General features: G+C 45.4%; 1 long non-coding RNA gene across 1 annotated transcript in view; it reads left to right on the forward strand.

Moving 5' to 3' along the window:
- Positions 1-404: 404 nt before the first annotated feature.
- LOC123372795 overlaps positions 405-12,025 on the forward strand; it is a 50,664-nt gene continuing 39,043 nt past the window's right edge. Inside the window, exon 1 of the long non-coding RNA XR_006580450.1 lies at positions 405-459. This is a non-coding gene — a long non-coding RNA (uncharacterized LOC123372795). The remainder of the gene's footprint in view (positions 460-12,025) is intronic.

The following is a 12,025-nucleotide window of genomic DNA, read 5'->3' on the forward strand; positions in this document are numbered from 1 at the left end:
AATCACAATTCCCCTGACAGACAGAGCTATGCCAGAAAAAGTTGATAGTATAGACGGGGCCTTAGTCTCTCTCTAAGATAACATAAGTGGCACAGTGGCAATATTAAATGAATTCATTTTGCAATTATATGTCAGTGACACTTTGCTGCCATTAGCAATGGGCTTTCATACTGGGGGACACTCGCAGGCAGTACGACTGCCTGAAGCATCTGAAAGTTAAGTAGCTCTCATAAGTTTTCTTAACCTCTTTGCCACTTAAACACAAATAACTTAGGCAAGTGCATCCTCCCTACTATCCCATCTTCTTTTTCTAGAGCAAGAATTAGGACCTTACTGCAGGATCAAACCAGAGGAGTTATTGTTCTGGGAGGGAATGTATTTCTTGTTGCACTTCTCACTGGCCAGAACAGTTGAGGTAATACACTGAGTAGGGGCAGTTGTGTAGAGATCTCCAAACAAGTAAGTTAAACATCTTTTTTGTACATACCTCTGGAACAGGGGTTTAACTCCAATATTGGCATACATTGCTCTTATTACAGAAGTCTGCTGTTCACTTTTCCCTCCTGTAACAGTCACCAGTGACAGAGGTATATTGTGGCTCTTGTGTTTAAATCATGTGGCCTGAAATCTCCTATATTGATGTGTATGTTTATTAAAGAACAGGCTGAATTCCTTATAAAACTAAGATTTAGGCCTTGAACCTACATTGTGACTGCATAGGCAGAATGCAGCACTTGCACAGAGCTCTCAGTAGAGACCATGGAAGCGAGTGGAGCCAGGGCTCGACCCTCTCCAGGGGGATGAGGGGAGCTACCCCGGCTCACTACGCTCTGATTGGTCCAGGAAAATTGCCTGGCAGTCCTAGCGGTGGTTACCCGCCCGGTGGGCAAGGGGCTCAAGTCCTCTGGCAGGGCAGAGCAACGGTTACAGTTGAGGGCCCGGCCTAGGTCAGGGCGGGCAGCAAACACAGTCAGAAAGCTCAGACCCTGGGGCAGGGCTGAGCAACAGTAACAGTTAAGGCCCGGCCCTAGGTCAGGGCGGGGCAGCAAACACAGTCAGAAAGCTCAGGCCCTGGGGCAGGGCTGAGTAGCAGTAACAGTTACAGTTAGTGGCCTCCTCAGGTCAGGGAGAGGGGGGAGTCTGCCACCCCGGAGCGGGGTGGCAGGGGGGACGCAAGCCCACCCACTCTACTGCGTCTCAGCCCGGGGCCCTAGCAGCGGCTATCACTCCACTGGTCAGTCAGTGGGGATCCTGACTGCAACACACTGACATAGGCTCCGGTAAGGCCGCAGCCTGACTGGGGTCGGCTGCCCCCGGGCTACTTCCGTACCCCCCCTCGGGGCCTACCTAGGTCCGGACGTCAGCCTCTGGAGGGTCCACGAGCATGGGCTCATCGTGGCCGGGGCTGGGTGGTAGGTCCAGCAACTCCTCGGGAAAGTCGGCCCAGGGTTGCTCCGGCGGCTCCTCTGGTAGCAGCAGGCGCGGGGAAGCTCCGGCGGCTCCTCCGAGTAACAGGCGCAGGGAAGCTCCGGCCAGTCTGGGCGCCTGCCCCGGGTCGCCGAGGCTTCCAAGTCTCGAGCTCGCTGAGGTACGTCTGTTCTCTTTGGCGGCAGGTGCCTGACTGAACTCTGAGGGCCGGCTTTTATACTTCCGGGTCGCCGCCTGACCCTTTGAGGGGCAGGCACAGAGCTCCGTAGCTCCGCCCACTCTGGCCTCTGGCTGGGGTCTCCCTCCTCTGGGCAGGTGGGGAGCCACACTGACTCACTACAGACCCATTTATCTTTCACTGTACAGAGCTATGTGCATCTACTGTGTTATAAAACTGATTAATAATGTAACAACTATAAGCCACTGACAACTAAAGTACAATGGCTTTTTATCCTCCATTTCATAATTTGAAGCATCCCACCACCCCAGCCACGTCACACAAGACAGATTCTATTTCACTGTCATTTCTATTTAATCTAAATATTCCCCCTTTTTGTAGTAATCTGAAAATCATTGGGGTAAATAGCAGTTATGAGAACCTGCATTTGACAAGCACAGCAGATGCTATGCTGAGGCCAGGTATCCATCTAATTCAGCTCATAAACCACACAGCATCAGAGCAATGGGGTATGAGATTACTTATTTAAGTATTTAAGACCTAATTACTCTTCTTCACAGTAAGATGTCTCAAAGGTTTACGGTATTAACTGGTTTATAGGTACTTCATATAAATAATATAAAACACAGGAATGGGATTTGATAGTCCTCCCACTTACATCTGTATAAATTGGGCATAACTCATTTGAAGTTAGTGCAGTTACTCTGGTGTAAGTTAGAGGAGAATCAGGCCCATGGATTTTAATCTGACTGTGGTATTAGCAAGAAAGGGGACTTCGTTCTTTGATATCTACAAGTACATTTTTAAAACAACATGCAGGGATTTTGCTGCATATTTCTCACTGGCACTTACAGAAGTTGTGCAGAAAACTTCCTGGGCATCACTTTTTAAAATACCCATCTGAATTTTTGTCAGTAATTAGAGATCTCTCTATCTTAAGAACATAAGAACGGCCTACTGGGTCAGAACAAAGGTCCATCTAGCCCAGTATCTTGTCTTCCGACAATGGCCAATATCAGGTGCCCCAGAGGGAATGAACAGAACAGATAATCATCAAGTGATCCATTCCCTGTCGCTCATTCCCAGCTTCTTGCAAACAGAGGCTAGGGACACCATCCCTGCCCATCTTGGCTAATAGCCATTGATGGACCTATCCTCCATGAATTTATCTAATACTTTTTTGAACCCTGTTATAGTCTTGGCCTTCACAACATCCTCTGGCAAAGAGTTCCACAGGTTGTGCGTTGTGTGAAGAAAGACTCCTTTTGTTTGTTTTAAGCCAGCTGTTTGGTTTTAAACCAGGTCATTTGGTGACCTCTAGTTTTTGTGTTACGAGAAGGAGTAAATAACACTTCCTTATTTACTTTCTCCACACCCATAATGATTTTATAGACCACAATCATATCCCCCCTTAGTCGTCTCTTTTCCAAGCTGAAAAGTCTCAGTCTTATTAATCTCTCCTCATATGGAAGTCATTCCATACCCCTAATAATTTTGTTGCCCTTTTCTGAACCTTTTCCAATTCCAATATATCTTTTCTGAGACGAGGCAACCACATCTGCATGCAGTATTCAAGATATGGGCATACCATGGATTTATATATAGAGGCAATATGATATTTTCTGTCTTATTATCTATCCCTTTCTTAATGATGCCCAACATTTTGTTCACTTTTTTGACTGTCATTGCACGCTGAGTGGATGTTTTCAGAGAATTATTCGCAATGACTCCAAGATATCTTTCTTGAGTGGTAACAGCTAATTTAGACCCCATCATTTTATATGTATAGTTGGGATTATGATTTCCAATGTGCATCACTTTGCATTTATCAACATTGAATTTCATCTGCCATTTTGTTGACCAGTCGCCTAGTTTTGAGAGATCCTTTTGTAGCTCTTCGCTGAGTTTGGCCTGTCCATGTTTATACCCAGGGCTCTAACCAAGAAGAAATGAGGGAAAATGCAACTCCTTGTTAAAATACGGAAATCAGTCTATTAAATAGTCTTAGAAAGAAGAGGTCCTTTTGTTGCTATAAAAGTTCTGCATTTAAACACACAACGGGGCTGATTTACAGTTTTTTAGGTAAATCACCCATTTGATGAGAAAATACATCTGCTTTATTAATAATTTTAGAGCAAAAAAGAATTTGATATTTTGTGGAAATGCCTAATGACCTTCTAAAGAACTGTACTGTTTGGTGGGTTTTACCATTCTTCCCAGCCAATGGTTTTGATCCTGCTGTGCCTACGTGGTCAAAACTACCAGAAAATTTTATGGTCAGGTTCTTCTGGTACATTCTGGGAGCTTTGTGAGGCTGTGCTTGTGTACCTCCATGACTTTAAGATTAAGCTAGATAAGTTTATGGAGGAGATGGTATAATAGGATAACGGGCTTAGTCAATAGGTCAATTAAGTGCCAAACTGGTACTTAATTGGGTCAAATTGGGTCAATGATATGATATTCTTAACCTCTTTCAGAGGGTATGGCTGGAGAGTCTTGCCCGCATGCTCGGGGTTCAGCTGACCGCCATATTTGGGGTCGGGAAGGAATTTTCCTCCAGGGCAGATTGGCAGTGTCCCTGGAGGTTTTTCGCCTTCCTCCGAAGCATGGGGCAGGGGTCGCTTGCTAAAAGAGTGGGTAGATCGGCTAATGTGGCCTGCATCTTGCAGGAGGTCAGACTAGATGATCATAATGGTCCCTTCTGATCTTGAATTCTATGATTCTATGATTCTATGATACTTCAGCCAGAAAAGGTGCCTATGGAGCTCAGGAATTGAGGGATCGTATATGGAATCCTGCACTGACAAATGTCTTGCAGTCTTTGGCTTAGGGGCTGCAGGGTTGTGGTGATGCAAAACAGGAGTATGATTAACATTTCTCCCTGTTGTGCTGATACTCAGCTCTAAGATTAAGGCAAAACAGATGCAAGTAGCCAATGTAACAGAGCAGATACCTGTCTTTTCTAGGTTCCTATATAGTGGTTTACTCTTATCCGTTAGTTTGGAGAAAAAAAAATGTTTCTCAAATGTTGCTGGAGGCTAATTAGCATCATCACCTGACAGTGAAGTAGTTCTTGACCGCAGACGTGTACACTCATTGCCAGCATTTGCCCCTGAATTATCACAGTAAAGAACAGTTATACAAGACTGAAAGATCTATATGACAGACAAGGTGGGTGAGGTAATTTCTTTTATTGCACCAACTTCTGTTGGTTAGAGAAGCTTTTGAGCTCTTCTTCATAGATCTAAATTAATCACGCTTGGCATAATCCAGTTAGCTGGGAAAGTAAATGTTCCCATAATCTCACAGACATCATTACCATTTGTTTCCTTAGTAAAATGCAAATTTCTATGAGGCACCACATAAAAAACTGAAATCTATACACAATCAGGTGCATATTTCCAGCAAGCACCATCAACTATTCCTCGCAGTCCTGTTTCTATTCTCCCTGGGCAAACAGGCCAGTGGTTTTCCAAAAGCCCTAATTTACAATTCATTTTAAGTCTCACTTGCAGTAGTGCTGTTCTTGAACAAAAAGGCTTACTGTCCTCTAATAAATACATAGGTGTCTTTGTAAACATTGCTCATCACTGTGGTTGCCCACAGCATGACACTGTATCAAGCAATCTATGACAAGCAGAGCTGGTTGGAAAATGTGATATTTTTACCTGCAGAAAACTTCAATTATATTTGTTTGCATCTCAATTTTTCATGGAATTTTTTGAATATTCTGGAAAAAATCCGTGAAGTATTTTGACTGAAAACTAAAATGTTTCAATGCTGAAATGGTGCTTTAGTACCTCATGGTGCCTTTCTCTTCTATAGTTCAGGTTTCCTGACTAAAGAATTTCTCCCATGATGCATCATGCTCTCACCTTTCATGGTGGGGAAGGCCAGTCATCATGGCAATTGCATAGGAGATGTAGTCTGGTGGAGGATCCTGACCTGCAGAAGAGAATGGGAGCATGATGTATCCAAACAACAACTCCCATAAGGCACGACAGCAGTGTTTCAGAATCAAGATATTTCAATTTTGGGCCAAAATATTTTGGGTTTTTTTCACCAAAACCCAAATATTTTTCAATTTTCAGGTGTTCAGTTTTTCAGCAAAAGATCAATTTTTTCTGTGGAAAGTAGATACTTTTCACAAACAAAAACTTTAGACAAAGAACTAATTTTCTGTTGAAAAACAACTATGATGGAAAAATTTCAACCAGCCCTTATGCCAAAGCTAGGTATAGTAGGTTAGGGAAATTTGCCTGCATTGTACAGACACAGATCCTATCCCCAAACACTAAATATATGACACAGGCGGAATCTGAAAAACTTTTTAAAATTTACTCTAATGGAATGCCTAATTACAACATGTCTATGCAAATTAACAGTAGGCATGCTTGCAAATACCAAAACTGAGTGCATAACAATTTCAGCATTGGCAACACAGTTAACTGTATTCACACTGCCTGTGTAACTTACTTTGGTTACCTAGCTTACATATGTAGCTTTTTAAAAATTCCTAACATATCACAATGTGTGTGCATAATGAAGGAAAGTCACACAAATGCATCCATTTTAACATAAATCATTCTGTATTTCTGGTTCACTGCAGAACTCAGTGCTCTATTGCCATCTATTTCCACCTGCCATGTCCATTTGTACTTTATCTTGATATCCATGTAAACACATAAATCCTTGACATGTAATCTGACAAACCTCTGACAGATTTCTTTCCAGGCCATCACAGCTATTTCCTCAGACCCTGCTGCCAAACATGACATCACTAGCTCTGTATTATTAATCCTACATGACACCAGTCATTTCTCTACGAGATAGTAAAGTGATTTCCATATGAATTTAAATATAAGCATTTCTTGTTATAATTCCAAAGTTCACTTTATGTTGCATCTGCCGCATATGCAACTTAAGTAATAAATATGTCCCTCCTGCTATCTGGCCCCCTGTACAACAGCAGTAAAGGCATTCAATTAATGCTGAATTATAGAGAAAATCCTGTTGAAGTACTTATGATAGTTAATTCATTTGGTATTAATGTGTCTAATAGTCTTATTATAAGAAATACCAAAGAAACTAAGGATTAGGCCAATATTTTCATAATCTTAAAAATTATTTCTTCTAGTTTCCCTACACCAGTTGCAGGTCTGTCTCTCTTTGTGTATGAGCCTGGTCTAGACTCTAGTAACCACTTCAAAGGACAGGGAAACAGGAGATTTGGTTTCTTTTACCAGTGCTGACACAGACGTCCTACGTGGCAGTTGGGCAAATTGCTTATATCATTAATACGTGTGAAGTGCTTTGAAATCTTCAATGGAAAGGCTCTCTGGAAGAAGTATGTTGAACCAGGTATGTCCGATATAACCCGCTCCCTAATTTGTTCCTCATTACAGGACATATGACTAAGCTATATCATTGACTTGCTGCAAAACAACAAAATACTGAACTAAAACAATTCCTGCTGTCCTTTACTATGTAGTACTGTAGATAAACATGTAATTGAAACTGGGAGCATAAAAGATATAATGAACCTCTTTCAGTAGCTGACAAAGGTATTGATTTTTCTTTTGTGGGCACAACAGAATCTCTCAAGTCAATAATGCCAGACAACCTGCTTCTGTATCTATCTGCCCGTCAAGTCAGCTATACATACCATCCACCTGCCTCAAGAGGTGGGGGACCTAATGGGGATAGTGGTGAAGGGGGACATCCCAGCAGCAAGGGTGGGAAACACTCACTAAGTGACACTAGGTAGCTCCTCCCCCAGGATACTCCCCCAGGAGTATCTGGCACCCATTTGCCAGCTGGAAGGGAGGTGTGCCGATTGGCCAGAATGCCCCAGCTCCCAGGGTTTAACCCAGCTCAGGGGCCAGGTGGAGCCTCTTTCAGCTCAGTTCTAGCAGCCCCAACCTACTCACCCGAACTAGGAATGGGAACCCGTCCTGACAGATGCTGCAGGTCTAGTCAATCACCTCTTTGGGGATCAGGAGGGAATTTTTTCTCCTATGGGCCAATTGGCCGAGAACCAGGGAGGTTTTATTTTTTTTTGCCATCCTTGCAGCACCCTCAAGCCACAGTGGGTTAAGTGGGAAAGCAATTAATACCTAACAGAGGAACTGGAGTGGAGTTGTTTATTGGTGGCAGCTTGCAGCTGGTTTCCAAGATGGATGAAAGAATAAAATGAATGATTTGGAAAAGTAAAAGATCTTAGATTTTGGTGATGTGCCTTGGGTTCATGGGATAGGGTGAGACCTTGTGGCCTTCACAGGCTGAGGTCAGACCTTGTGACCCTCATGGGCTAAAATCCCCACCCTTTTGCATCCTCTGTCCCGCCCAGGGAAGGCAGGGTGCTAGAACTCAGAAATTGCTGAGTCCTGGAGGATAGGCTGAGGCGAGCCTACCCTGCATTATGGGTTATATGTAAGGAGCCAAAGAGAAACTGCTGAACTTCAGTTCATTTGCAAATTTGACACCATCTGCTCAGGATTAAACAAAGACTGTGAATGGCTAGCCAACTACAAAAGCAGCTTCCCGTCCCTTGGTGTTCACACCTCAACTGCTAGAAGAGGGCCTCATCATCCCTGATTTAACTAACCTCGTTATCTCTAGACTGATTCTTGCCTGCATATTTATACCTGCCCCTGGAAATTTTCACCACATGCATCTAACAAAGTGAGTATTCACCCATGAAAGCTCATGCTCCAATACATCTGTTAGTCTATAAGGTGCCAGAGGACTCTGTCGCTTTTTACAGATCCAGACTAAGACAGCTACCCCTCTGATACTTGCTGTAAGGAGCCTTGTAACCCCTGCACCAGAACCAATTAAATGCCTGGTATAGGAGAGTATGGGTGATGGGCAGTGTAACGTTCTTGCCTCTCAGGGTCAGGGCACCTCCCCCTTCCACAGGCATAAGGGAATTGTTATGCCTGCTTGACGTTTTGTCAGGGGCCTGGCTTGTAGCTGCCCAATCACCCAAATAGCAGTTCAAAGCTCTGAAAGGTGGGTTAAGCAAACAACCAGTCGGCTGGTAGCCCAGGCCTCCTGGTGGGGGGTGAACAATAGTCTATGGCTCAGGCCTTCTGAATGTGGGATGAGCAATTAAATAGTTCATATTGCTGGCCTTCTGGCCTAAAGATTAGGACACAACCAGCTTCATATACGGAGCTGGGGAGAAGGGGACCCAGGCCCACCCTGCTCCACCAGATCCCAGCCCAGGGCCCTAAAAGTGGCAGCCAATCCAGTCACTTGGTCACTAGGGAAATGTGCAGTTGCTGCCTCGCCTTCCAGCAGCACAATGAGACCAAAGTCTTGTTTCCCTGGGCTACTTCCTACCAGTTCCTGTTGGCACTGCTCCATCACTGCTGGGCCCTGGTCCTCAGTCTCATGGTCAGGCTCCTGGGGCAGCAGTTTGTATTCCTTGTCTGGTTGCAGGCGCAGCAAAGGGCTCAGCTTCCTGAGCGGGACATCTGCCTCTTGATCTGGCCCCAACTGAGCTGCAGGGCCCTGTTCTTACACTTCCTGCCCTGCCCTCGCACTTCCTGTGGAGGGGGCAGGGTACAGTTAGCTGCACCCATCAGGGGGAGTTAACCCCATCTGTACTGGAGGGTAGTCACTCTGCCTCGCTACAGTTGGCGCATGGGGCTCTCCACCCTTCAGACCCCCTGCGCCTACTCCAGGAGCTGGGGGCAGCCTTGTTGCCCACCTTTCAGGATTTCCTTGAGCAGGTCCTGAGAGAGGGTGCTCCCCGCCCACCCCTTGCCCCAGGGCCTCCGGACCTTTTCATCGGGCCCCGTCCCATGAGCGCCCCCCCCCCGGCCTCCTCCCTTCCATAACCCGAGCCAACTGCACGCCATGCAGCTGGTTTGCTTCCAAACTACACCACGGGAACTTTACACACTCGTGCTCCATATGTTTCACTTCCTCACCCTTGTGTCCTGCCCCGATACCAAGTGGCAGGACTATGTACCATCTGTAGAGGGCGAGGAACCCCAGTGGGCCAGCCTCTATTTCAGCTTGGTCCCACGGCCTGCCGGGGATATAAGTTGATGGCTCCTTCATGGAGCTGTGAGCATGGCCATATACTTGGCGCGGTTCACTTCCATCCACGACGCCTGCCCTTTTTGCGGCGTGAGGGAGAACCTGGCGCATGCCTATCTCGAATGCACCAGGTTGCAGCCCCTATTCCGGCTCCTCCAGAACTTCCTGTTGAGGTTTTGACTGCACTTTTCCCCACGCCTCTTCATATATTCATACCCTGTCCGTGGCCCCATGAAGTCACGAGACCTCCTCATCAACCTCCTCCTCGCCCTGGCCAAAGTGGCCATCTACAATATCAGGAGGAGGATGCTAGATGAGGGGGTGCTCTGCCAGGGGCATAGCCAGGTGGATGGAACAGAGGGAGCAATAAAAAAAAAAAAGGCGCCACCCGCTGCGGCGCTTTTACTCACCCGGCGGCGCTCCAGGTCTTCGGCGGCGGGCCCTTCACTTGCTCCAGGTGTCTTCGGCAGCACTGAAGGTCCCACCGCCGAAATGCCACCAAAGACCTGGAGCGAGTGAAGGTCCTGCCGCCAAAGTGCCGCCGAAGACCCGGAGCGAGTGAAGGTCCCGCCGCTGAAGACCCGGAACGCCGCCAGGTGAGCAAAATAAAAGTGTTGCAGCGGGTGGCACCTATTTTTTTTAATCGCTCCCCCGGGTGAGTAAAAATTGACAAGGCGCCACTTGTGCTCAGTGGGGGAGCAGCTGCTCCCCCGCTCCCCCTCCCCAGCTATGCTACTGTGCTCTGCGACAGTGGGGCCTTTTTCAGTTCCTCCCTGGTCTCATGCATCCGGGCAGAGTTCCTCTGGGCAGCGTCCGCTGGCTCCCTAGACAGCTTTGAGGAGCAGTGGGTGCTGTCCAGGGTTCTCTGCTCGGTGTCCCCCTTTGGATCCCTAGTTTTGAACCTGTGACCTCCATTCCTTGCCCTGTTATTTTTTAGTTGTCCCCCATATTTAGTTGGAGCCCGTGTCCAGTGGTCCCTCCTGCAAGGCTGGGGGAAGGGCCTACAAGCCTGCCTGCCTCCCAGAATATCCAATAAGGTCTCACTGCAGCTAGGTAGCACCTCTCTCCTTTGTTAACAATTTAAGAAAAGTTGCACCTCTTACTTAATTCCATGCATGTGTTTGTTCTCATTTTGCCACTCTGTCCACACTAAATGCTTATCTATTCATTTTAAAACTTTAAATGACATCCTTCAACCCAGAGAAAAATATGTCTGGAAAAAGAGTGAAAAAAAGGAAAATTGTTGGGGAATAAAAAACCAATCTCACTAATAATGATACTTACAATGGTGTGGCATAAATATTTGAAAATTCTAACATTTTATTTCCATTATATAGTGAATAAATTAGATTCTTTGGGCAAAAATTAGCTCTCATATAAACAAGTGTAAATCAGTTGTGTTAAATGGGTTCCCTTTCACTTACAGTAGGTCTGGATTTGGTCCTTTAAAAATAACTTTTTCAAAACCATTGATATATTTCAGCTTTATACCTTCATTTCCCCCTCTTCCCCCAAGATCTCCTATGGAAACAGAAAGCATCTTTACTTATTTTATGTCTCCTCATTTAATAAGACTCTTCATAGTGGTCTTGTAATCAGTTTTATAAGGACCAGTTCTATATGGACTGGTTTTTCAGGGCTGGGTCCACTGGTCAGATCTTCAGCTGATATAAATTGTCATGTCTCCATGGACTTCATTTTGTACCAGCGGAAGTTCTGCTCTATCTATTTTTACAGCATCTGGCACAGTGGGTCCCTAATTCTGAATGTGGGCTGTGAGTCCCACTGCAATATAAGTAAGTGCAAATGAAATAATATGAATAATTAAATATTGAGGCAAAATCAACTTTATCAAATTATCCTGGGTTTGAAAAATTAAGTTGGAAATTTCACACATTTCAAATTGTCAAGATTTCTGGTACTTCTTACTTGCAGCCAAGGTGGAATTTTTATGAGAACTTGTCCTTTCCAATGGTAGTGTGGCATTTCTGCTTCTAGTGCTAGAGTGGATCATGGAACCAAGACAGCATGAGTCTAGTACACACAGCATGCATCTGGGTGCCAGGACCAACTGAGTTCTAGTCAGGATTCTACCAGTGACTCACTGTGTGTCTCTCAGCAAGTACTAGGGCTGCATTGTTCAAAAGTGGCCTCTAATTTTAGGTGTCTCTGTTTTTGGATGTCCAGCTACAGAAAGCTTGTGCCTGGTTTTCAGAGATGCTAAACATCCACAATTCCAGCTGAAGTCATCTTTGAAAAATCAGGCCTTGGGTATCTAAAGCTAGGCACCCAAAACCAGGGGCACCCAAAATGAGAGGCTACTTTGGAAATTTTGGCTATAAATCTGTCTCTCTGAAAAATCATCAT

This window comes from Mauremys mutica, chromosome 6 (genome assembly GCF_020497125.1).
Source record: "Mauremys mutica isolate MM-2020 ecotype Southern chromosome 6, ASM2049712v1, whole genome shotgun sequence".
In the NCBI taxonomy this organism is placed as follows: Eukaryota; Metazoa; Chordata; order Testudines; family Geoemydidae; genus Mauremys; species Mauremys mutica.